The sequence below is a fragment of the Ambystoma mexicanum genome, chromosome 3q (assembly GCF_040938575.1).
Source record: "Ambystoma mexicanum isolate Mex_15411 chromosome 3q, UKY_AmexF1_1, whole genome shotgun sequence".
NCBI lineage: Eukaryota > Metazoa > Chordata > Amphibia > Caudata > Ambystomatidae > Ambystoma > Ambystoma mexicanum.
Window position 1 is genome coordinate 838,784,152 of NC_090926.1, and position 26,713 is coordinate 838,810,864.

A 26,713-nucleotide genomic window follows, 5' to 3' on the forward strand; every position below is an offset into this window, starting at 1 on the left:
GCTGGAGTAATCACCACTGACATATATTTCCAAATTGTGATGATCAATGTATATGATCCCTGGGTATGCTTGAATCCCAAAAAATAATTGCCTATGTTGAATTCATGTCAATGTATGACTAATGAATAAATCATTTTGTCCTTATATAGTTGGAGGAGATTTTAATTCAAAGAGATATCCTACTAAACTGATAAATAAGGATAAGGATAATAATTATTATGTGTTTCATATGAATAGCCGTGATATTGAAGCCTTAGAGTTTCACAAAAAGATAATGTGGGAAGATTTGTGCATAATCCATGGGAGATGGTAATTGATAGCTTAACACTTAGACAATTATACTTGGATAAAAAAATAGATATTTCACCTGTATACACTTGGACACATGGGATACATACATCTTGGATAGACTACTTTTGACTTTTAGAATTATAAATAATACTCCCAGTGACCATGGTGCATTGAATATTTGCTTCAATTGGAAAACAAAAAAAACTACAGAGCGCTGTGCCAGGAACATAAGCGGTTGAAAATGCCCCCCAAAGGCTGATATGGTCGGAACAAAATGTTTAAAGTAGAAATACTGTTATGCTGGAGGTTTTTCGCGATAACAATACCATACAAAATTTCGACTTCCAATTCTACTATGCAAGAATTAATAATTTACTTGAATCATTAAGATTGCTGACTAAGAGGAACTCAGTCACAATTAGGATTCATGATGTAGCAATTGCACATAGAAAACAAATATTTAGAAGGAACATTAATGCATTAAAGCAATCTGAATTTTCTGAAGTTGTATTGCGAGAATCTTTGACAAAGCCTCATACTGGTTATATAAATTGGGTAAGATCTCATAAAAGTTCTACAGCCAATGTCCAATGGCAAATTATGTAAAATGCTTTGAATAGCTCTGATTCTCTCAAATGTTGGCATACCATTAAACAGCATTCCATGAATCCTATTGCGGCTATTACTTGGATTAATTATGTGCACAAGCCATACAAAACAAACTCTGTGATAGAGAATTGCAACCTCCGTGGCATTACCTCTGACACTGGATATAATGTAGAATGTGTTGTAATTAGTGTAGAAGACATTGAGGAGGTAATATTTAAGATAAAGCCATGTAGAGCACCAGGCCCAGACCCAGTAGCGAATATTGTTTTTAAACACAACCCACTTGCCTGGGCAATCATTATTGAAAAACTCTTCAGGCATAATTCTGTCACTTTTTATTGAAATGTGTAAATAATTTGATTTTTACAAGCAAGATTTTAAATAGACAGTAGACATAATTGCATAGAGGAATTAGAACTGTAGCATATTTATGAAACATTTCATATTTAATTCACTAAGCGTATTTAAAAAATAACTTTAATATGTATGCTTTGTCAACTACATGGAAGCGCTCAATAAGGTTAATAGATCTAGAGTGTGGAAAAAGCTTTACCAATGGGGGCTTGATGAAATACTATTCCATTTTATTATATCCTTGTATTCTCATACCACGGTACAAGTAAGAATTAATTTAGATGGCCATTTGAGTGACCCGATAAATACTAATTATTCACTGAAAAAACATTGTTAAAGGGACGTTATGGTTAAAATGCACTAATAAAAACCTATGAAATTCAATGAAAAAACATTGTTAATGGGACGTAATGGTTACAAGTAAAACAAACAAAACTCAGAAAATTGCCAGTAACCAAGCAACCATAACTCGCGCCACCACCGTGCACTGCTAAGATTAACACCCAGGACATCAAAGATGACATCACATGTCATTCCTGTCACTAATTTTGTTTACCTACTTTTGGGCCATTTTAAAGAAAACTACTGGACAGATTTACACCAAATTTACAAAAGCGCGCTTTCGGGACCAAGCCGCCGCTCCTGGTGTAAATCAGTCTAGCGGTTTGGGCTGAGGCGTGAGTAAATATGTTTTTGCATTGCGTCTATGGAAGAAAAAAAAAACATTTTGGATCCCCCTATAACTTTGCCCCCCCTTGATGAAACCTCACCAAAAAGGTATAACATGTTGCATTCTGCATGACTGGGAGATTGAGAAAATGAACTTAATCAGAGAGCATATGTTTTTATCCCTCACCTGTAGTAAAGCACCTTGCATTTACCTTGTGATTGGTCCACATGAGAAGATATGTGACTTGTACACAAGAAGCCTGTTTAGAATGCAATCAAGATAGGGTCTATAACACATTAAATAACCTCAAATGCTTTAGTAGAGAGTCTGCAAAGGTGTATTTCGTGAAACAATGATGGCTCTTCAACAATATTTCTTGATAGTCTAGAGGCATGTGGCTGGCTGTGATTATGCACAGCATGTCATGAAGAATGACATAACTGCAATGAACAAATTAATGTTTTCATGCAACATTGAGAGACTTTCTTGTATTGACAAAAGTAAAATGTCTGAGGGCAGCTTTCCACTGGTAGTGCACGAATATGCATATACTAACTGCAACCGCAGATGTAAACATTCTCAAAGAAAATCAAACCATAACAAAAAAAGCATAAGACTGCCGTTTTTTTGCCATTTTGGAAAGGGAATGTTAATGGCCCAGCTACATAAGACATTTGACACCACGTGCTATTCTGTAAATCCATGCTCTAGCACCTCCATATGCCTTCTCATTACACCCCATTCGCAGATAGGCACTAGTAATCGAGTCAGATACGTCGTCAGACCTCTGACATGCAATAATTCCTAGGCAGAACACCACGCTAACACCCACGTCCCGCATGGGGCAACAAAGAACCTCTGAGCGGGCGTTGACAGTGGCACTTCTTTTAGTTAAATGTCAGTGCAGTGCTAATGACCCATTTGCATAATGTCTGGAAAGTGTGCCCTCTCCTACAGTAGCCTCATTAGGCTACTTGTCCTCGATGCATGTCAGCGGAGGTAAACATCAGCAAGAAGCTGCTGGCCACAGGAATGTCAGTATGGAACTGCGCCATCGCATGGATCTATCCGCTGGGAAAAGAGGATCATGTTTCCACCAGGTGAAGTGAGCTTAAATGCATCACAGTCCGCCAACAAATCCAGGTGTGAGTTTAGACACTAATGTGGAAAGAGCACCGTGACACAGATCCTTCTTACCTAAGGGAGCTTCCTAAACCTCAAGCCCCTCTGCGGACCCTATAATATCTCACAATGGAAAATACAGAAACTCTGCAAACAGTATCTGGGGCCAAATCCTGGAATTTAGAGGATGCCTCACTGAAACGCCATTACCCTTGTGCGTCACGATATATCATGCTTTCTTAACTTCCGAATATAGCGCAAATATGTATTACAACAAACACGAATTGCCATAGTGACCCCACTCCCCCTCTAGCCTCGCGCATCTGCTGGGGAAAACTGAGGTGCCTGAGATTAAGAGGGCTTTCAGCGCTTTGCACGATTTATGGTGGTATGGTTTGTGCTTCATTCTTTAACCCTGTTCATTCTGGCAGTGTTTAGCAGTCCCGCTATGTTAGGTAAAGGACCCATCTTTTCCTGAGCGTGTCAGACATCAATCTAAACAGCAGACATACCAATCACCTCAGAAGAGCAACTCAGTGATTCTATTGCTCTTCATGTAATGTATGTAAGGGTCTTCAAACTCAATTACAATTCTATTCCTATTATACTTTAGGGATAGAATCACCGAGTTGCTCTTCTATCTGTGATGATGACCTTCCCGGTGCTGAGGAGCAATGTTTCCGGGTCCCCTTTGTTTGAACAGTTCAATGTAAATGGGCCATAGTTGTTTACCATTCAGCAACCTGTGGCCTACATGGAGGCAAGGCTCGTCCTTCTCTATATCTTGACGAGTGAGCATTCGCGCCACCGTGTTGGTTCCGTGCACACAAAGCTACACGCAGGTGGGCGACACTGGTAACCTTGGCACTCAGCCACACCCTGCACACTTAACTCCCACAAATGTGCATGCAAGATTTAACCATGGCAAATATGTTAACATATATAGGACATTAGCAGAGATAGTTCTTCTGTATAAAAAAACTGCAGGTTTATTACATTCTAGCAAGACTTCTCTCAAGTTACATGATATCATTTGAGTTACAAAATCTCCAATTATAATATAACATTCACAAATTGCCTAAAAGTCTTATGCGACCAGCTGACCATGATTTATCTCCTCCTTCTTCTTACAGTCCTGTTTAAAGCCCCAACGCCCCAGCCTGGTGTATCAGAGGACTGCCCGACCTTGCGAGTTGTCATTGAGTGCATAGTGGGGGGAAGTCAAAGTTATCTCAGTTAAATCCTGTTAAGCACCCCCCCCCCCCCGCTGTCTGGCCTACAGAGCGGCCCTTACTGCAGAGGGGTGATTACACCCCATTTTTAATCAAAACTTTGTCTTTGTTCTACTTTTGTTAGACAGGTTGTTTGCAAACAGTCATGCGAATGTCGGGTACTGACCCCATATTGGCTCCCCCACTCTCTGCCCTAACACCAAAGATCATTTAAGGTCGTCATCATGATTCACAAAAACAGGTCCATGCCCTTGTCAGACAAGTGCACCCCATCCTGTAAAAAGTATTCAGCTACTGCGAGGTATATGAGGCGTGACGTTTTTGCACAAAACCCACCCCTTTGCAAAATTTGGCTATGGCCTTGTTCAATTTCTTGCATGATTTCTCTACTGCCTGGTGAGATACGCCTCCCCCCCCACCCCCCGCCAACAGCACCTTGGTATCATTTCAGATGGGGGAGGACATACCAAAACACCAGTAACTACCTCAAGTTCCTCTAAAACAACAGAGCCATTGTCTGAGTCCCTGCAAAGTAAGAACAAATCCATTAACCCAGAGGCAATTGTGTTTCCCCTCCCAGATACACCCAGGACAGGTATATGAACTAAAGACACGTTTGAACGAACCATGGAAAACGTATCAGAGTTTGTCACATTTATGGAAAAATATGCTATTAAACAGAAGGCACTTCTTTTAGAAGAAGGTGAACCACCTCCAAAATCCCCTGGGCTTCACTTCTCCACTAGCCACTCTTCAATTGATGTTACAAACCAGGCAGCCGATATGTTTCAAGATGACCAAGTTGATCTTTATTAGCACCAGGACCAGGGAGGTGACGATCAAGGTGCATGGCAGGGGGATAGCGGTCAGGGTACGTGGCACACTACTCCCACTCCTGATGAGGCAGAAGAGCCAGCCATAATCTTTTCAGACCCTGATCCCACCAATCAGCCCGGCGACTCATGTCCCATAGATGACCAGCTTCTTTTTAACAACCTACTGGAAAAAGCGGATGAACACTTCCATTTTCAAACCCAGGAGTCAGTTCCAGACACTGATTTTGAGGAAGATATCTTAAAAGAAATGAAACCTGATAGCCAGTCTATTTCCTTGTTAGATTCCGTTAAGAAGAGAATTGCAGCCTCCCTACTTACATTACCCCGTACAAGGGTGGATAACAAGAAAAAACAAACATTTTTTAGACTAGCACCGTATGACCCTCTATATTCGTGGCCATGTTACACCTGACTCTCTATTAGTTACAACTACTAGAAAACGTGCTGGGATTCCGTTATCTAATGCAGAGATACCTCTAGAAAAAGAATTCAAAAAACGTTACAGTCTTGGAAAAAGAGTGACTACTTCTGCCGCTTACTCAACACACATTGCTAACAACACCACTCTTTTGGCAAGTTGCAATGATGTACAATTGCAGTAACCGGAGATGTTCCCTTGTTCCATAGATTTCAGTGTTGTCCCTTGTCAGGAATCGTATACCCCAACCGTTTGTTGGGGGGTACTAGCTCACTGCCCCTTTGCGCCACAAAGAAGACTCTGTGAAAGCTACTCATAACAGACTCATCTCACAAAGGTTGGTACAAACGTTCTGGAGAGGCTCAAGCAGGGCCCTCGTTTTGTTAAAGTATATAGGGCATCTGTTGTCTTCCTTGGACCCTTCCTGTCTCACCCAGAAGTTCATAGCCAAATGGATGTAGTGCCCTCTGGAGGAATCGTCCCACCCCGCTAGCTTTTGGTAGTGGGAAATTACAGCCAGGTGAATTGATGTCCAGCTCCTGGTCTTCTTGTTGGCGAAGGCCCAGCCGATGAAGGCTCTTACAGGTTGGCTCACCTTTTGTTGGCCCTCCAGACCTTGTGAAAAATGCATAAATAATTCACAGCAAGCCTTTTACCTCTTTTGATGTGCTGAGTGCTAGGGTATTGTTGACGAGTGTGCTTAGGTTTTCCCCACAATGTCACTTAGGCCCCGGTTGAATGAAGTAATCTGCTCCGGTATTCAGCTCTCTGAATTTCACCCACTGTAAATGAGAGAGTGTGTCAACTGCCCTGTTTTTGAGACCTGGAATGTGCCTGGCTTTCACTTCCACATTTATTCTTAGAAGCGTTGTTGTTAACAGCCTGAGTAACCTAAGTATCCTTGGGTTTAACACTTGCACTACTGCTAGGTTATCAGACCAAAGTGTTACTTTCTTGTAAAAGCAGGCTGCTACCCCATAGACAGAAAGCCACTATGATGGGAAACAACTCTTGTAATATGATGTTGGATGTGAGCCCCCCTGCGCCAGCTGTCTCACCATGGTTGAGTGCCCCACTCTCTACCTAGAAATAAACCAAATCAAGTCCTTTCAGATGCATCAGTGAATAGATTTAGGCTGCTGGTAGTAGCCGAGGGGCTCCATCCACAGTTGCACACTATTGAATTTGTGGAGAAAAAGGCTCCAGATCCTCAGGTCCCCCTTTACTGCAGCCCAAAGGCACGTGTGGTGGGACACATGCTCCAACCCCCTGTTTTCATTGCCAGCCTCTTCGTGAATACCCTTCCTGCTAGGATCACCCTGCCTGCAAAGTTCAATTTTCCAAGCCTGCAATTCTGTGAGGGTGGCCTTTTCTTTTTTTCAACATGTCTGTAATTGATTGCCTAAAGACCATTACTTTATATGTTGGTAACCTAGTAATTCTCTATTCCCAGAAATGACAGCTTTGATGAGGGCCCATGGTTTTACTGTGTGCCAGTGGGAACCCCAGCCGCTCTGTGAGCTTTACAAATCCCTCCATCATTTCTCTGTATTTGTTGGTCCCCTCCTTCCCAATAAAAAGGAAATCATCAAAGTAATGCACAGACTGGCTCACTTCTAATATTTGCCTCAGGCCCATTACAGACACTTCCTGAACTTCTCAAAATGCACGCATGAGACAGCACAGCCCATGGGTAATCACTTTTCATAGTAGTATTTGTCCTCGAATTTGAACCCAAAAATTTGAATTCTGACTCAATGCTAGCTTTTGCCAGCATTGCCCCCTTTCCACCAACCTCACCAAATCCAATGCCTCATCAAATGATGCATAATTCACCATGCAATCATCCTCTCTGAGCCAGTAAATCACTGATTCCCCCTCTAGAAAAGACAAGTTCTCGGAAATGAGTCTATTCTATTATCGACTTCACCTAAGGCTGGTCCATTGGGCATGCTGTCTGGGCCTCTGGCCTTCAATGTGGGTTCAGTCTTGTGTTTTATTGGCTTCCTCAGTTTGTAGCTAGTGGCCAGGTAGAGTTTTTAAATATACAGTGGCCCTGGCAAGTGGGCTAGTGGGCGGCAAAATACCATGCCACCTAGTGGGTTGAAAAGAAACATATTGGGGTAACATGTGTATAGGAGGTCCCAAATAAAGCCTGCACTCCAACCGTCCATTTTGAAGTACCAGGAACGTTCACACCGAAATATGTGACGTATGATGAGCAAATAAACCAGGCAAGAGCTGCAGTAGGGCTCTGTCCAGTACCTAACAGAAGAACAGCACCTATTGAAGTACCAATACCAAGAAAACCATGGACAGTAAGGTATCCATTAAGAAAACGTATCAACAAATGAAACAAAATGAAGATCGTCTCAGTACAGTCCCTGCACCTATTGAAGTACCAATACCAAGAAAACCATGGACACTAAGGTATCCATTAAGAAAACCGTATCAACAAATGAAACAAAACGAAGATCGTCTCAGTACAGTCCCTGAAGAAACTAAAAAGGTCTTAATGGAAGACGAATGGTGACGTCACAAGAACCTAAACTGATTCACATGTAGAAGAAATGACGACCAGAGAATGACATAAAGAGACAAAACACCATAAATAAAGGACATCATGAGTCCAAAGTGAAAGGACCATGTCAAATGCAGAAGCTTAAGCCACGAGCATGATGAAGTTAGTCGACCAGTTTACACATGTACATATGCTTGGAAGCGCAAGAAAGCTAAGAAAATCGTGCAGCTTGTTATGCTTATTAGAAGATAGACCACGGCAAGCGCCACCTATACATACCTACCTCAAAGAAGCACACTATATAGGTATATTTCTATATTGAACAAGAAGCAGAATAAATCCAAGGGTTACTAGAGGCCACACGAGAAGAGCTTCATATTAAGCAAAATCTAGAATAAGTGGCAGAAACTAAACTCAGCAGAGAAAGACCGTGCCAGGAAGACCAAGGTCGTATCAGTAGAATAGACGAACAGTAGCTACAATTAATTGAATAAAGAACAGAATATCCTGCTTCAGAAAGATATGAAACTGGAGGCAGGTGGTGGGTGAAACGAAAATCAAATACACAAATTATGTGAAGACGAGGCAAATTCACGGTGTCTGAAGCATGTGACCAGCAGAGCAAGCAGAAATGGGACTTTCACACCTATGCATGGCAGCGAGCCATGCAAAGATATCAGACTTTTCCAGGCAGAAGATGGAGTTTCGAGGCCAACCACAGTGAGATAATTGACACATGGCCACTAAAGTGATGATTGATTGTAACACTAATTGGAGGAAGGCCGGGGCAGCTAAGGGGCACCCAGCACCAGTTGATGCCAACCCAATCATAGTGGACCAAGTAATCTAGGATCCTATAGTTAGTATAACCAATGAGACGTCGTACTTTTAGTGATGTCTACAGTAGCATTTTGAAGGTAGGGCTTAGATGCCCCACCTGACTGTGTTTACCCAATCCCCTTACTCTGTTACCATATACAGATATAGTATCTATATTAGAGTTACCTTTTCCTAACCAATAGAAATACATGCCAATTTTAAGCGTTAAATGTCAATGATGACGAGTTTTCAGTATAAATGTTATGATTTTTGTGAAGCAAGAAGGAAGATAACGCATCCGCTTCATGAGACTCGCCATTTTTTGTAGTTGTCATTAAACTGACTCCCTTTGCCAAACCGTGAGTTGTCCTTATTTATTGGTGTTGAAGTATATATCTGCACCCCCATCCATCTCACGGGTGCTGCTATCTTGTCTTAAAGTGCATCTGAGCAAACCCCGACTCTACGGGCCGGTTGGGGGTCTTGGAGCACACATGTACAGTGTAACATGTACAGTGGACCTGGCCTTAGCCACTGGCCATGGCTAAAGGCTATGACTAGTGGCATGGTAGTGCTTTAAAATATACAGTGGGTATGGCCAAAAGACATGCTCACGGCCCAGGGCCAAAGGCCTTTGTTAGTGAGCCCAAAAGACATGTAAGGACGTGGCCACATATGGGGTTCAGGAGAAAGATATAGGGGGAACCAGTCCAGTGGACACAGCCTTTGGCTATTGGCCCATAAAAAAGCTATGGTATAATAAAACCCTTCAAATTCTATATTTTTTTTTAGGTAAGCTGCAATTAAGTTAAGCAGATTTAACACAATAAAACCCTTGAAATTCAGCAGATATGGCAAGACATTACCAGCTTAACTTGGCGCATTCCTGTCGCAAAGCCCAAGATCACATACATATTATCGGAGAAGGGATTCACAATGACAGACCAAATTCACTTCCCTATTCCCCTTCCCCCTGGCACTTCTCCCCTTTCCCCTTCCCTGCACTTGCGTGATCTGAATGACACAAGGTCTAGTAAGATCGTTATTTTGTCCTCCCTTGTTTCCCCCTCCTTGTCTTGTCATGCCTAGAAACACTTGTGTACAGGAGCGTTATAAATGCAACATCATATCATATATCGTCAATGGCATTGTGGGGATCAGAATATTATAGGGGGCATCAATGGGAACGTGCTGAGTTAAGCTGGTCATGACTTCCCACATCCGCTGAAATGCAAGGGTTTTGTTACGTCAACTCTGCTCAACTTAAGTTTGTATACAATTGTATACAATTTGTTCAAATCACTGTATTCGGCGGCCAAGAGATCACTATAGTAAGGTGTACTATACAAATGGTCTCACTCACCCACATACAGCAAGAGAAGAATTCTACATGCCGGCACATAAACAAGAAAAAAAAACAAAGAGATACACAAACGTGTAAAGAAAGGCAAGATCAACTTCCCACTACAATTTGTAAAACAAATTTAAATGACTCCAGAACGTACAATTGTGGGAGGCATGTACAGTAGATTGCTATAGGGTGTGCCTGCTTTTAGCAGGTGTATAAAAGAGCCACAATCCATAGGAATCCATTTGAGGAATGCTAGCAGGAAATGTCATGCTGGAGTTAAACAATGTGTTTATTTAAGGCGAAGCAGAGATGGCTGATGGACTGGGTTAGTCCGATCAGCACCCACACTCTGAATCCGTGCGAAAATCCCTTAGATTGGTAAAACATGTGTTAATAGAGGTATACGATATATATCATCTCCTCTTCTCTCCTTGCCTCTACCTCTCAAAGTCTCCTCCTCAGAGACCTCAACATCCACCTGGATGCTTCTAATCCTGCATCTGGGCTCTTCAGCAACCTTTACAACAATGTCTCCCTTTCCATTCTACCCTCTGGTCCGACACACTCTGCTGGATACACCTTCGATGTGCTCATCTCCTCAGACACCCCCCCTCTAACCCGATAACCACTCCTCTCTCTTGGACTGGCCACTTTCTGCTCTCATCCCACCTGAAACTTCTTGGCCACCAGACAAAGCCTACTCCAGCACTGCCATCTTCCTTCTCAGTCATTCGGCCCATGAAGCCAGTGTCAGTGGATGCCTTTGCCTCAACCTTCTCTGCTCCTCCTATTCATGTGGTTGACTCACACTCTGACACAGCCCTCTCTAACATGGACTTTTCTATCTCCAACACTTGAACAACCTTATCCCTGACATGAGAATCCGTCTAAAGCCTACCCCCAAGTGAAACTCTTGGTATGACTCCAACCTTGCTGCCCTGAAACCCAAGTGCAGGGTGGATGAGAGGAAGTGAGGGGTTTTGGGGGCATCCGCTGACAAACTCGTCTGCCAGCTGCTCCAAAGGCAATACAGACTCTATGTCTTCTCCAAGACAAGAGAGTCCATATTCAAGCCTGCATCTCTGCAGCCTCTAACAACACAGCCAACATCTTTCAAATCTGCAAGTAGCTGGCCAATCCTACTGCAGTCTCGACCGCTCCTATTCCCTCCCAAGCTCTGGCCTCTCATTTCACCACTAAACCTCAGGACATCCTGTCCTCACTTTCCTCTTCTCCTCCCTCTGCCTATCTCAGGTCCGCTTTGGCTGCCTCTCCCTCTGCTCTTCCTTTTTCCTCCTTCTCTCTGATAAAACCTGAAGATGTTTCTAGTCAAGTCCGATATACAAAAGTGTAATCCAAACAGGTGTTCCCCTGTTCTTCCAGAACCATCAAGGACAACATTGGCAGCCTTGCTCCAGCCTTGGGTGATTTCTGCAATCCCTCTTTCGGCATTGGATCTTTCCCCTCTCTCCTCAAGCACTCCCTTGACCAGCCCCTCGAAAAAAGTCTCTGCCTATCCTACCTGTCCGGCTAACTATCACCTGATTTCTATCACTCCTTTCCTGGGCAAACACCTGCAAAAACTGGCCATACTATTGGAAAAGCTTACTCACCACATTGAATATGTTGGTTATCTCCATGATCATCAGTCTGGCTCCAGAGCAGTCAGAGGCACGAAAACTGCTCACCTGACTACCCATGAAGATCTGCTCTCTAATCTTGACTCCAGCTCTGCCTCTGATCTCATCCTCCTTGACATTTCATCTGCTTCTGACATGGTCAATCACGCCACCCTGATCAATCGTCTCTTCGAAAACCTGGGAATCACGGATCAGGCCCTGACGTGACTGACCTCTTCCCTCCTGGACAACCCTTCCAGGTCCAACTTGGGTCCTTTCTCTCCAACCCCTCTCTCTCCACATTTGGTGTCCCCCAGGGCTCTATCCTCTCACCCTGGCTCTTCAATGTCTATCTGGCCCCTTTGGCCCATGTAATCTACACCTTATCTTTTCAATTTTAGTGTTATGCAGATGTCACTCAGCTCTCTTTCAAGATTCCCTCAGCCTACTCTCCTCCCTTGCTCATTCCTGACTGTCTGTCCGCGATTCAGATTGGTCCGCCTCCAACAATCTCTGCCTTAAAGACAGTAAGACACAGATCCTTCTCATTGGGACTCCTGCTCCTGATTTACCTCTCTCACTCTGTCCATCCTCCTTGGGCCATCTACCCTCGCCTTCCTGTGAGGCAAAAAACATTGATGTCATCTTCAACCCCACCATCTCCTTCTCTCCTCACATCGCACTCCTTGCCAATAAGCCCCACTTCCAGCTTCATCCCCTCAGCGGTATTCAACCTTTTCTCACTTTCTCCCAGAAGCTCACTTTCTCCAGAGCCCCGGTTCTCTACAGGCTGGACTACTGCAACAGCCTCTTTCTCATTCTGCCTAACTCTACTCTTTGCCCCAGCAACTAATCCACAACAGGACTGTGAGACATATCTTTGACCTCAAGCCCAAGGACCATATCTCTCCAGCCCTGAAATCTCTCCACTGGCTCGCAGTGACTGCAAGAATCAAGTTTAAGACCCTCTGCATCATTCACAAGACTTTTTGGGGTCAGGGCCCACACTACATCCAAATCTCTCAGCTGAAATACCTTCCTTCTAGAGCCCTTCGCTCAGCTACCTCCAAATCTCTGAGGGTCAGTGGCTTCGCCAAGCAGACAGTGGGGGTAGATTTCTCTTCTCTTCAGGCACCTCCCTCTGGAACGGCCTCACTGCCCCTCTCAGACTTGAGCCAGATCACATGGAGTTCCGTAAGTGGCTGAAGACCTTCCTTTTCTCCTCTGCCTTCTCTCTTTCACTTCCTTGCTAACTTACCTATCTGATGCGCTGCAGGTTGCTTGGTTTCCCGCAGAGTCTCATTGGATAGATACCAGGTTCCTCCATGACCAGGCCTCCTTGCACTGCCTCCTGGCCTACTGCACACTTAGGGGCTGTAAGTGTAACCCCTACAGCCCCATGCCTCATTGCCTCCTTGCACTTACCCAGAGCTGTGCTGCACTTACACTTACAGGGTAATTCATAGAAATTTGGTAATTCATAGAAGTGGCGCACGCGACTGGCGCACAGCATGCCCGTGCGAATGTCTGTGCCAGCCGCGTGCGCTAAAATCGATTTCCGCGCACAGCGTATTCATGGATTTTTGCATCCAAAACCAGCCGTGGCGCAGCGTGGCGCAGCGACCCTGCAGAAGCGCCAGTTACGCCCCCAAGAACGCCCTCGCGCAAGGAAAACCCTTCAAAATCCCCAAATAATCGCAAAGGGCTGCGCTAACCCTAGACCAGTTCACAGGGCTGGCAAACAGCAAACGCCAAGCGGGGAACGTGTATTTCAGTGGTTCGCGGGAAGTTCCACACGCGATTGTCCTGTGTACGTGTGCATCAGGGGTGCGCGGGAAGTTCCACACCAAAATCAGCAGGGTACGTGTATTACAGGGGTGCGCGGGAAGTTCCACACGCGATTTCAGCAGGGTACGTGTATTTCAGGGGTGCGTGGGAAGTTCCACACGCGATTGGCCCCGTGCGAGCAGGGTACGTGTATTCCAGGGGTGCGTGGGAAGTTCCACACGCGATTTCAGCAGGGCACGTGTATTTCAGGGGTGCGCGTGAAGTTCCACACGCGATTCCATCAGGGTACGTATATTTCAGGGGTGCGCGGGAAGTCCCACGCGCGATTGGCCCCGTGCGAGCAGGGTACGTATATTTCAGGGGTGCGCGGGAAGTTCCAAACGCGATTTCAGCAGGGTACGTGTATTTCAGGGGTGCGCGGGAAGTTCCACAGGCGATTCCATAAGGGTACGTGTATTTCAGGGGTGCGCGGGAAGTTCCACACGTGATTGGCCCCGTACGAGCAGGGTACGTGTATTCCAGGGGTGCGCGGGAAGTTCCACACGCGATTTCAGCAGGGTACGTGTATTTCAGGGGTGCACGGGAAGTTCCACACGCGATTCCATCAGGGTACGTGTATTTCAGGGGTGCGCAGGAAGTTCCACACGCGATTGGCCACGTGCGAGCAGGGTACGTGTATTTCAGGGGTGCGCGGGAAGTTCCACACGCGATTTCAGCAGGGTACGTGTATTTCAGGGGTGCGCGGGAAGTTCCACACGCGATTGGCCCAGTGCGAGCAGGGTACGTGTATTCCATGGGTGCGCGGGAAGTTCCACATGCAATTTCAGCAGGGTACGTGTATTTCAGGGGTGCGCGGGAAGTTCCACACGCGATTTCAGCAGGGTACGTGTATTTCAGGGGTTCTGGGGAGTACTACACGTGAATTGGCCATGTGGGTCCTCCCAGGTGTTCGCTCTACAACCTCCACGGCCCCTGCAGGCAGCCCACACCATGGGGGACTACCCTGCACCCCTGCTCATGTCCCGCAGGCAGCCCATCCACCATGGACATGCCCCCCAGCCAACCCACATGTCACCTTGCACTACTGATCAACAATGCATGTCTCCCACCACCCCCACCCCCCAGCAGTGCAGGGGCAGCCTCCACCAGGCCCCCACCCATGTCTACCACCACCCCCACCCCCCAGCCACCAGGGGCAGCCTCCACCAGGCCCCCACTCATGTCTCCCACCACCCCCACCCCTCAGCAGTGCAGGGGCAGCCTCCACCAGGCCCCCACTCATGTCCCCCACCACTCCCACCCCCCAGCAGTGCAGGGGCAGCATCCACCAGGCCCCCACCCATGTCTCCCACCACCCCCTACCCCCAAGCAGTCAGGGGCACCCTCCACCAGGCCCCCACTCATGTCTACCACCACCCCCCACCCCCCAGCAGTCAGGGGCAGCCTCCACCAGGCCCCCACTCATGTCTCCCACCACCCCCACCACCCAGCAGTGCAGGGGCAGCATCCACCAGGCCCCCCACCCATGTATCCCACCACCCCCTACCCGCCAGCAGTCAGGGGCACCCTCCACCAGGCCCCCACTCATGTCTACCAAAACCCCCATCCCCCAGCCACCAGGGGCAGATTCCACCAGGCCCCCACTCATGTCTCCCACCACCCCCACCCCCCAGCAGTGCAGGGGCAGCCTCCACCAGGCACCCACTCATGTCTCCCACCACCCCCACCCCCCAGCCACCAGGGGCAGCCTCCACCGGGCCCCACTCATGTCCCCCTGCACCCCCACCCCCCAGCAGTGCAGGGGCAGCCTCCACCAGGCCCCCACCCATGTCTACCACCACCCCCACCCCCCAGCCACCAGGGGCAGCCTCCACCAGGCCCCCACCCATGTCTCCCACCACCCCCTACCCCCCAGCAGTCAGGGGCAGCCTCCACCAGGCCCCCACTCATGTCCCCCTGCACCCCCACCCCCCAGCAGTGCAGGGGAAGCCTCCACCAGGCCCCCACCCATGTCTCCCATCATACCCTACCCCCCAGCAGTCAGGGGCACCCTCCACCAGGCCCCCACTCATGTCCCCCCTGCACCCTCACCCCCCAGCAGTGCAGGGGCAGCCTCCACCAGGCCCCCACTCATGTCTACCACCACCCCCACCCTCCAGCCACCAGGGGCAGCCTCCACCAGGCCCCCACTCATGTCCCCATGCACCCCCCCAGCAGTGCAGGGGCAGCCTCCACCAGGCCCCCACTCATGTCTACCACCACCCCCACCCCCCAGCCACCAGGAGCAGCCTCCACCAGGCCCCCACTCATGTCCCCCTGCACCCCCACCCCCCAGCAGTGCAGGGGCAGCCTCCACCAGGCCCCCACCCATGTCTCCCACCACCCCCTACCCCCCAGCAGTCAGGGGCACCCTCCACCAGGCCCCCACTCATGTCTCCCACCACCCCCATCCCACAGCCACCAGGGGCAGCCTCCACCAGGCCCCCAATCATGTCTACAACCACCCCACCCCCCAGCCACCATGGGCACCCTCCACCATGCCCCCACTCATGTCTCCCACCACCCCCACCCCCCAGCAGTGCAGGGGCACCTGCCAGCAGGCCCCCACCCATGTCCAACTCATGTTCCCCAGCCAACATGTCATCACAATCTAGATCCCTGGTCCCTATGGTCAGCCTCCAAATGCAAAACACCCACCCGAGTATTGCATCCACCCACTCATAATTGGCGATTACATGACAGAACACCAATTGCAAGTTCCGAAACAAACAAATTTCCCTCACATACACCCAATGGGTGTCAGTGAATCTCAAAAGCCATATCATGATATGCATTAAACCAATGAGATGATACTACACATTGAAGTTTGATAAAAAAATATGTATTGAAGGAAACATAAATAGAATAAAAAATAAAGAAACAGAAATGGGAAAGTACAAAAATGAAAAGAAGCATGTCCGTGAAAAAAAGCAAAACCAAAAATCAAAATCCAAAGTAATGGTGTCCAAAGTCACTGTCCAGAAAACAAAATCCAATGGGAAATAAAATAGAAAGCCATTGCTCCATGGTTAAAATGTGAAAGAAGAATACAATCCAACAGTGAACTATTTATACACGAACAAGCCAGGGTCCATTATCCGAACAAAAGAAAGGAAACCTATCTAACTACACTAACTAATAAAATAATCTATATACAAAAATGTGGCCAATATCCGAAAGGTCCAAAATAAATCCTAAAAAAAATTAAACCTAACACTATCTACATAACTATGTACAAGGGCAGCGGGCTAGTTTGACGGCTCACTTGTGGATGTCCCGGGCCAGGGCATCATCGAACTCCTGCTCAATGTCCCGGAGGCGGTCCTCCTCCATGGCCCCGAGGGACCGCAGGGCCATCGACGTGTCCACCTCCAAACCCCTGCGGATTGCCTCGAGGCACTCGGCCCACCTCAGGGCCCTCCGCATGGAGTTCTCCGCCCTGACCATTGTGAGCCGTGCCTCTTCCGCCCGCTGCCGCTCCGCATCTATGGCGTGGCCCAACCGCTGCCACACGGAAGACACTCTCTGTCCTGGGTCCTCCTGCCCTCCGGCCGATGCCTGCCCCTCCGATGTTGAAGGCCCCGAGCCTTCATGGCTCCCACCACGTTGCTGCTGCTGCTGTGCCTCTGCCCGTGCACTGCCTCCTGCTGCCTGCACATCCTCCGCCGGCTGGGGTGCAGTCGTTGATGTGGCTACCCCTGCTGGACGTCCGACTCCCGACTGTGGCAGGGATGCCTCCTCCACCAGCCTGGCCGCACCGTCAGAGGCAGCTCCACAGGGCACCCAGGTGACTGATGGGTGGGAAGATGGCACGGAGGACGACTGGCGCGTAGGGGGTTCAGTTGAGGAGGGGGTCGTAGCAAGCCCCAGCAAACGGAGGAATCCGGCCTGGGTGACCTGTCCCAGCAGGCTGACGTGGTCAACGAGCCATTCGAGATGACGTGCAGTCTCCTCATGAAAAGACTGCAGGTCACCTCACATGGCCCGTTGACGCAACGCCACACCAGTCAGAACAGGCTCAACCCGGACCCGGATAGCCACGTCCGCAGGCAGAGGAAGGCCAGTTGTCGTGAGCTCATCCCCTGCCTGAAAACGGGTCTGGACGTAGGCATCCCTGCTGGTGCAAGATGATGCAGGGACAGGATCAGGGACAGGATTGCACACAGGCACCTCCGCGGCGGCCTGTGCTGCCTCCTGTCCCTGGTCCTGCACTGCACCACTAGCACCAGTGGGATCCCCACCTCCAGACCCCGTCTCTGTTGCTTGCACGGCCTCCTCCTCCACCAAACCCCCCACCAACCTGGATGACTCCGTGCCATCTTCCCCTATTGGGCCCTGTGGGGTCCCAGCTGCCCCTTCTGCTGCCAAGGAGTCCAACTCCAACCTCCGCCTCTTGAACCTCCCCCCGGCAGCTGCGGCCTGGGATGCGGCACCGGACTCCTCACTCCCCGACGAGATGACAACATGGGAGGGGAGCCGGGCCTTGCGTCTCCGGCTGGCGGTGGGATCCCCGCCGCTGTGCTCCACAGCACCTTCTCCGCCCTCTTCATCAGTTGACGCTGCAGACAGGGAGAAATAAAACACAGGCATCAGGGCACTGTACAATGGACACATACACACATGACAGTTGTACATGAGTGGCATTGGCAAACCTCAGACATGTCATCACAATCCTCAACACACATGTCATTTCAACTCGCACACATGAGCCATACCACAGCCATATCGCAACTGCCAGCACCATCCATACACATACAACAGCATGAGCAGGCAAAGGTGAGCCAGACATCACATGCAACACAGGAAGTGCACCACACATGTACACACACCACCACACTTGCATGCATGTGTACACCTCTGCCAAGTGTCGCAGTGTTCAGATGGGCTTCCATGTCACATCTGCCCATCAGGCTTCCACATACCGCTGTCACATGCATCCATGTTGCATCACTGTTGCACCCTTGTCAAATACACACGCATGCACATGTACACAGTGCTGATACATGCAGCTGAAAACAACATACATGCATCACATCACGGACATGTCTACTTACATACACATTCATCCAAACATGTGTGCCCACACAACTGCATTTGGCATGCAAGCCTACACACACAAGCACCATCCATGTCCCACACATTCCAGCCCTCGCATGTGTTAGCCCCACGGCCCTGTACACCCCCACCCATACTCGACCCCATACAAACAGATATGCAACCTGCACACTACTGAAAAATCACCACATGCACAGCTCACAATCAGGATGCATGTACACTTACCGCTCGAATCCAGACGGGTCTGCCTCTCAAGGACCTGGACGTGGAGCACTGGGGATATGCGTTCCAGGACCCTCATCTGTTCTTCCGACAATTGGCCCCGGCGCCCCTTGGCATCCGCTGCCTTCAAGAGGCGCCGGGCCTTGTTCAGGGTCCTGGACCTGAAGTCCTCCCAGCGCTTCCTGACATGTTGTAAGTCGCGGACTGCCACCCCCTCCGCATTGATGGCAGTCACGATGTCAGTCCAGATCCGAGTCCATCCTTCGTTGTCGGCGCGGGAACTTCCGAAGAGGGAATCATACTGCCCCAGGACTTGCTCCACCAGGACACCAACTTCGGTGGCACTGAAGCTGGTGCCCCTCTGCCTCTCAGGCCGGGGGTTGTCAGTGGTCTCAGATGGTGTTTGCCCCGACATGACAACCCCAGAGGCAGGAGTGGGTGGGCAACTGGGTCCTGGGGCTGGGCTGTGGAGTGATGGAATCCCAGTCGGGAGTCTTCGGTTCCAGCAGGGTTGTCACAGCAACAGCACCCCTGGCTGATGTGCAGGCAGCAAATGGCAGGGCACGTGGGCGGGCAGCAGGCAGTCAGGCAGCAGCAGATGGCAGGTGGGAGCGTGCTCAGGGCTCTGGGGGGCAGTAGTTCGGCCTTCTGGGCAGGAGCGTGTTCTTCCGTGTGCTTACGCGTGGCCAGCTTGATACGGAGTGATTTTGCACGTGAAAATCCTGCACGTCTGCGTGTAAATCGAGGAAAGGCCCTTAGCGCGTATGCACGTCAGCACGCATATGCGATTTCATTGGACCAAAGGCCCTTAGCGCGTGAGCGCGTCTGTGACATGAGGCGCGCGGGTGTTTCCCTCATTACACGTGATGACAGAGCACACGTGGATTTCCACCAATCACGTGTGGAACTTCCTGCGCACCCCAGAAATACACGTACCCAGGCCAATCGCGTGTACGCTCACTTCCCGCCGATTACACGCGATGACACTCGGACGTGCAGTTTTACCATGTGTGCTCGCATATGCGATTTCATTGGCCCAAAGGCCACCATGCGCAGCTGTGACATCACGCGCATGGCCGTAGAGAATGGCACGTGTAAAAATGAAGAGATACACGTCCGAGTGTCAAAGCGCGTAATTGGTGGAAATGGCCTCATTGCGTATGAGCGTCTGTGACGTGTGTATAAAAGGTACATGTAGAACGCCATTTCCTTGTACGTGCTTTTCGTGGAGAGCGAGTGGGTGAAATCTGTACTTCCTGTCGGTTCACACGCGATTTACTTCACGGCGTTTCCAGTTCGTACTCCCTGTTACCTCTGACAGCTTTTTCTCTTTTCCTCTTTTTCCTGGGCCTGTTTCCTCAAACAGCTTCCCTACTACTGTTGTCCTGTCTCCTCAGACAGCGTACAATTCTTCTTTCGGCGGGGGTGTTGCCAACGCGCACACGCGCATATTTTTCACGCTTTTGTTCCTGGCAGACGGTGAGTCGCGCACGTATCTAACATCTGTGCTTGCCCCGTCTGTCGCGTACCCCTTCAGAGGTCATTCTAGGCTGCGTGTGACACGCATACGTTCATTCTTGTGTTCCTGGGTGCCACAGCGTAGTGCAGGTTTATTTTTCCATGCACGTGGTCTAGGAGGGGTTGCGTGCACCTTACTTTGCTTGTTTGGGGTGCTTGTGCGTTGCGTGATCCGTCATCTTTCCCCAGGGGTGACATACAGCCTTGCTAGAGCACTAGGGTACGATTACCATCTGGTACACAACCCCTTTGACCCCCAATTGCCCAGGACAATAGTTCACATCGACTCCCAAATGCACAATAACATCAGTGCCATGGCTGGGAGGTGAACAAGCCGTAAGGGTGGCAAAGGTAGCCGAGCCCCAAGTGGTGGCCGTGGTGGATCCGGTAGGGGACGTGGCCGTGACTTGCAGGGTGCCCCTAGCCCTCCTTGTGTGGAGGAGCAGTCAGGGACACCCATGCCCCCCCCCTGGTTGAGGTTACCGTGGCTGACACCATACATGCTCTGCCCTTATTGGACCAGCCACTGTGGAACCAGACCTGGCACAGGGTGACTCCATGGCTGACTTCCAGGTCAGCAGGTCTAGGCCACGTGCGCCGGTGAACGTTGGTGTCATCAGGCCACATGGATCAGGGGCAGCTAGGTCATCTGCTGCCCCGCGTAGGCAGGCTGGAGGCTGCAGGGGCAGCTGCGGCTCCATCCACCCCACCTCTCACACACCCATCCAGGACAGTGTCGGTCCAAGTCCATCATGCTGACATTCCCCCTGACACATCACACTTGAGATAATGCCTGCACCAACTCCCATGCTGAGTGTGCAATCCCACGCTCCTGCCCCTAGTGACCAGAGCGGCACAGGACACTCCGGATCCCCACCACCTTCCAAGCGGAAGAGGAAGTGTGCTCGTCCAGTAGAGGCTGATGCCCCAGACACGGCTACACAGTCCGGCCCGTCAAGGAAGCCCAGCTTCAATGAGGCCGAACTGAATGCACTTGTAGAGTATGTGTCCGCACATGACCGTGAAATGGTGATTGTTGCAGGATCCAAGACCACACTTGCACAACGTCAGGCATACTGACAGACCATTGCGGACATCATAAGTGCCCTTGGAATCGTGAGGCGCACAGCTAATGAATGCTACAAGCGCTGGAATGACCTGAAGCGCAGGGCAAAGAATAAGCTGGCCTCAAGTCATGCAGGAACTCTAGTGACTGGAGGTGGGTCTCCAGCAGATGACATAGAACTCACTCCACATGAGCAGGTTGCTGGGACCTACATCACGGAGGAACAGATCCAAGGCGTGGGAGAAGTGGCAGATTACGAGGCATTGTCCGGTGAGTGCACATGCATGTGTGTGTCATCAATGTGCATGGTGTGTGTGGGAGGGCTTCTGTTTGGGTGCCAGGGGAGGGTGTGTGTGCCTGAGTGGTTCGGCTCACCCATGAGCCTCTTCCTAAACATTCTTGGTAACAGCATTTGGGTATAGCAGCATCCCTTCTGCCAACATTAGACATCCAGCCCAACACCACGCCAGTTGCCCTTGGAGTGTCATCTTGCCACTACACTGTTGCTTACTTACCTTTGTTTATTCAGGCAGATTGTTTGCATACCACCACTTTTACTCAGGATTCCTCAGTCCTATTGTCACATGTCTGACACGGCTATGGTACAGTGGATTGGCTCAGTTTCGTGGACATGATTAGTTTGGACATGTCCCTGTGCTATAGGACCATTTTTCACTGGCAGCTGCATGTTAAACATTTGAACCATTACAATGAAAATAATCTATCATATGAACAAACTGGACTGAATGAACAATTGGTGACCTCCTCTCCCTCTTCACTTCATGGCTAGGGTACAAGCCATCTGTGTGATGGCATGTGTATTTGACCTGCCAATCACTGGCCAATGTGTGATGCCACTGCTAGGCAGCATGCAGCAAATGTGTTCATCTTCCATCTTGGTGTCATCAATGTGTGCCATCTGCCTCCCCATCACACGCAGTGACGGTGCATGCATGGGAGTGTTTTAGTCATGTGGGACATGTGTCAATCAAGTACTGTTTCTGTAGCCTCTAAGCCCTCATTGTGTGCCATAGTGCTAATGCCTGTTTCCATTTGTTTTCTTTTATGTCTTTGCAGGGGAAGACGCACCTGATACTGCCGGGGTTGTGGAGATGGTGCAGACCCAGGAGGGGTCTGAGGGCTGACCGACCACCAGTGAGGGACGTGGTGTGGTGGTGGGTGAGAACCCACAACTGCTGCAGGTCGTGCTCTCAAGGGGTGTCTCTGGCTGCACCTCCCCCGAGCTGTACTCAGGTGTTGATTCGGATGATGAGACCTACGTGCCGTCTCAGATGAGTGTTCCTGGGAAGGATTCTGTTCTGTCTGACCCACCTGCACCAGGGTTAGAACCCTCAATGGGGATGTCAGTGTTGGCAGGTACGCCTTTGGTGGTTACGGATGCAGGGTCACACTCCGCGACATCTGATCCTGTTCCTGGGCCAGCAGATCAGAGGGGGAATGCAGTCCTGCAGCCTCAGGCAGTGCCGGCACAGCAAGGCGCAGTTCGCCTTGCCCCAGACAGGTGTGGTGCCCGACGACGTGGTGGCCGTACGCCACCTGGCAATACCGCATGGGAGCAATCCATTTACGGTATGGCAACCCAACAGGCAGCATCATCAGAGATGATGGCTCAGGCCATGGATAGGGTGGCCACTTCCATTGTCCCCTCCGAAAGGCTGATGGAGCGACTACAGCAGGCAACCGACTCCATCTGCCAGTCACACAGGGAGGACATGTTGGCGTCCGACAGGGACAGGCGGGCGGCACTGGCGACTCTGCAGGAAGCCATCTCCATAGAGTCCCAGGGCCACAGGGAAGCCCTGAGGCTGGAACTCCTTCACCTCAGGACGACTCTTGTTGAGTTTGAGGCTTCAACAAACAGAAGGACAGAACAGCAGCTGGAGCGTCTCACCCGTACGCTCTCAGCTGAGATGCAGGCAACTAGGGCGGAGGTCCGGGCATCCCGTGAGTTGTTGCATGGGGACCTCTGCACACTCATCCTCCAGAATGAGACCTACCACACCCGCATGCTTGCATCCATGGAGGAACAGATTAGGGCTTTGCGTGGGCTGCCTCCCATAGTGCCACCACCTCCGGATGCAGCTGCAGAGGGTGAGGATAGCGACAGCAGTGATACTCCCACAATAGGGTAGCCGTGTAGGCCATGAGCCCATGGAGGTGTTTTTTTTTTTTTCGCAAGATCCACACAGGTGGGTTTTGGTGTGCACCCTGTCCTCGGACCTCCTGGGTGGCCTCCCCAATCCCCCCAGGCCCATTAAAGGCCATTTTTGATTATTTTTTTTTGATTTTTTTTTTTTTGGGACAGTGTGTTGCCTTGTGTGGCTCCCGTGAGCATACGCTGCATTGTGGCTGGGCACATGCAGGCTTGTCATGGATTTGGTTCAGATGCTTGGGTTTTTGTCACACACCCCTCCTGCTTCCCGTTTCCATGGGCTTGCAAAGGGTGTGCCCAAGTGACATTGACGTACATGGTGACATTGGACTCCCATGAGCTATGTGGGCAGTATGTAGTCAATACTGTGTATACATTCATAGTGCATATTGTTGTTGTATTGTACACTGCGTGGTGTATTGATATGTGCCTCTGCATCCATCTCATCCTCCATATTTGCAGGTCCATTCCTCATGTCTTCACAATGCGGCCCACCTTGGAACTGGAGTCCATGTTGTAAGCAGTGCACCAACACTCTTGCATGTCGCTAACACTGTGTACTTGCAAGTGTTCGGAGGGCTGTCATCATCAGGTGGTGAGGCTAGCTAATTTTTAAGTCTGTAATGTCATGTTTAAGGTACGTTGGAGGTTGTGTAGGTGATTGGTATTCTTGGTAAGTATTTGGTAATGTAGGTTGTAGGTCCTGCATTACTGTGAGCATTTCATGTGTGGACATGTTTCCATTTGGGACACTGTAGCTGCTGACACTTGGGGCATGTTGTGGGGATTCATTTCTTTCCTCTCACATTGCATGACATGCCATGGTGTGTTGTGTGGCCGTGCCGGGGAGGGGGTGGGTGGCATGGCACTGTTTTCATGTAGTATTTTGCAAGTGGGTATTCATTTCTGCAGCATGGAAGTGTCTTTTCATGACACTGCATTGGTGGTGTTTGTGTAAGTAGGGATGCACACATTGTGACACTTCCACATGAACAATCTCAGGCTGCTATGGTTCTGACAGTTGACAGTCCCTTTGTTCGTCTTAATTGTCAGGTCGAGTCATCATTGCTTATCAGATGGTATGTGCCAGGCCTGTGTGCACTCCACTGGGGTGTGATTTCTATGTGAAGTAATTAGCCACCAGCTGCGTACGGGCTGCCTCACCCCGTGCCCTCTCCCCTCCCATGCGCAGCGGGCGTGCATGTGGTTGGGGATGTGGGGGCACCACCATGTCCACGGCCAGGCCCCGGCGTGTTGCAACATTGTGCAGGACACATGCTGCCACTATGATCCTGCACACTACTGGGGGCGCATATAACAGCTGCCCGCCAGAACGGTCAAGGGAGCGAAAGCGTGACTTGAGCACTCCGAATGTGCGCTCCACTATGCCCCGGGTTGCAATATGGGCTGTGTTGTATCTTACCTCTGGAGGCGTGATGGGGTTCCGAATTGGCGTCATCATGTGGGTGCTCAGAGGGTAGGCACTGTCCCCTGGTGAGGAGGTGATGGGTATCATTAGTGGGGTAGTGACATAACTCTGCATCTGACATGCATGCATGTGCAGTGGCATTCATACTCACCAAGCAGCCATGTATCGCCATGCCGCCCAGCTTCTAGGTCCCGGCTTAGGGTAGACATTCGGTAAATGAATCTGTCGTGGGTGGACCCTGGATAGTTGGCATATACTGAGGTGATGATTCCCTTAGCATTACATACTACCTGCACGTTGATGGAATGCCAGTGCTTGCGGTTCCTATAGATGTGTTCAGATGCCCTGGGGGGACGTAGTGCCACATGGGTGCAGTCAATGGCACCTAGCACATTTGGAAATTGTGCCACACCGTAGAAATCGAGGGTGGCAGCCTGCCTTTCTGCAGGTGTCCTGGGCAGGTATATGTGCCTACGGACTGATGGGCGTGCAGTGATGATGTTCAAGACCTTGTGTAGGCAGCGTGACTGCGTGGCCTGTGACACCCCACCCACTATGGCACTTGTCCGCTGAAATGATCCTGTGGCCAAGAAGTGCAGTACATTGAGGACCTTCTCCAGGGGGCTGAGTGCTTGGGAGCACAGGGTGGGTGATGTGAGGTCATCCTCCCACTCACTGACCAGGTCCAGTATTATGTGTCGGGGAAACCTGTACCTCCCATACACCTGGTCATCAGGCATCCCAAAAAGGCTGGTTCTGGGAGTGAAAATTCGGGCCCTCACTATCCTCCTCCTCCTTTTGTAACCCACAGCCACTGCTGTTAGGAATGGTATATTCATCCTGGCATATGAGCTTGTTTGTTGTTTGCGCGCACTTTTATGCTGCGCGGGTCGACGTACGGCTGCTTCATGCTGGCGTACATGTCTCAGGATTGGACCATTTTTCGGCACGTCGTAGGCAAACGTGTGAATCTTCCCGCTCACCCCAGGAATACACGTAGCACGCTCTCACAGGCACAGTCGCGGGTAAATATTCCCACCTACCCCTGGAATACATGTAACCCACTCTCACAGGCCCAATCGCGTTTGGAAGTTCACGCGCACCCCGAAGTACACGTACCCAGGCCAATCGCGTGTGGGACTTCCCGCGCACCCCGAAGTACACGTACAATCGCGTGTGGAACTTCCCGCGCACCCCGTAGTACACGTAGCCAGGCAAATCACGTGTGGAAGTTCCTGCGCACCCCAAAGTACACATACCCAGGCAAATCGCACGGCTGGGGGGTGGGGGTGGTGGGAGACATGAGTGGGGGCCTGGTGGAGGCTGCCCCTGGTGGCTGGGGGGTGGGGGTGGTGGGAGACATGAGTGGGAGCCTGGTGGAGGCTGCCCCTGCACTGCTGGGGGGTGGGGGTGGTGGGAGACATGAGTGGGGGCCTGGTGGAGGCTGCCCCTGGTGGCTGTGGGATGGGGGTGGTGGGAGACATGAGTGGTGGCCTGGTGGAGGCTACCCCTGGTGGCTGTGGGATGGGGTGGTGGGAGACATGAGTGGGGGCCTGGTGGAGGCTGCCCCTGCACTGCTGG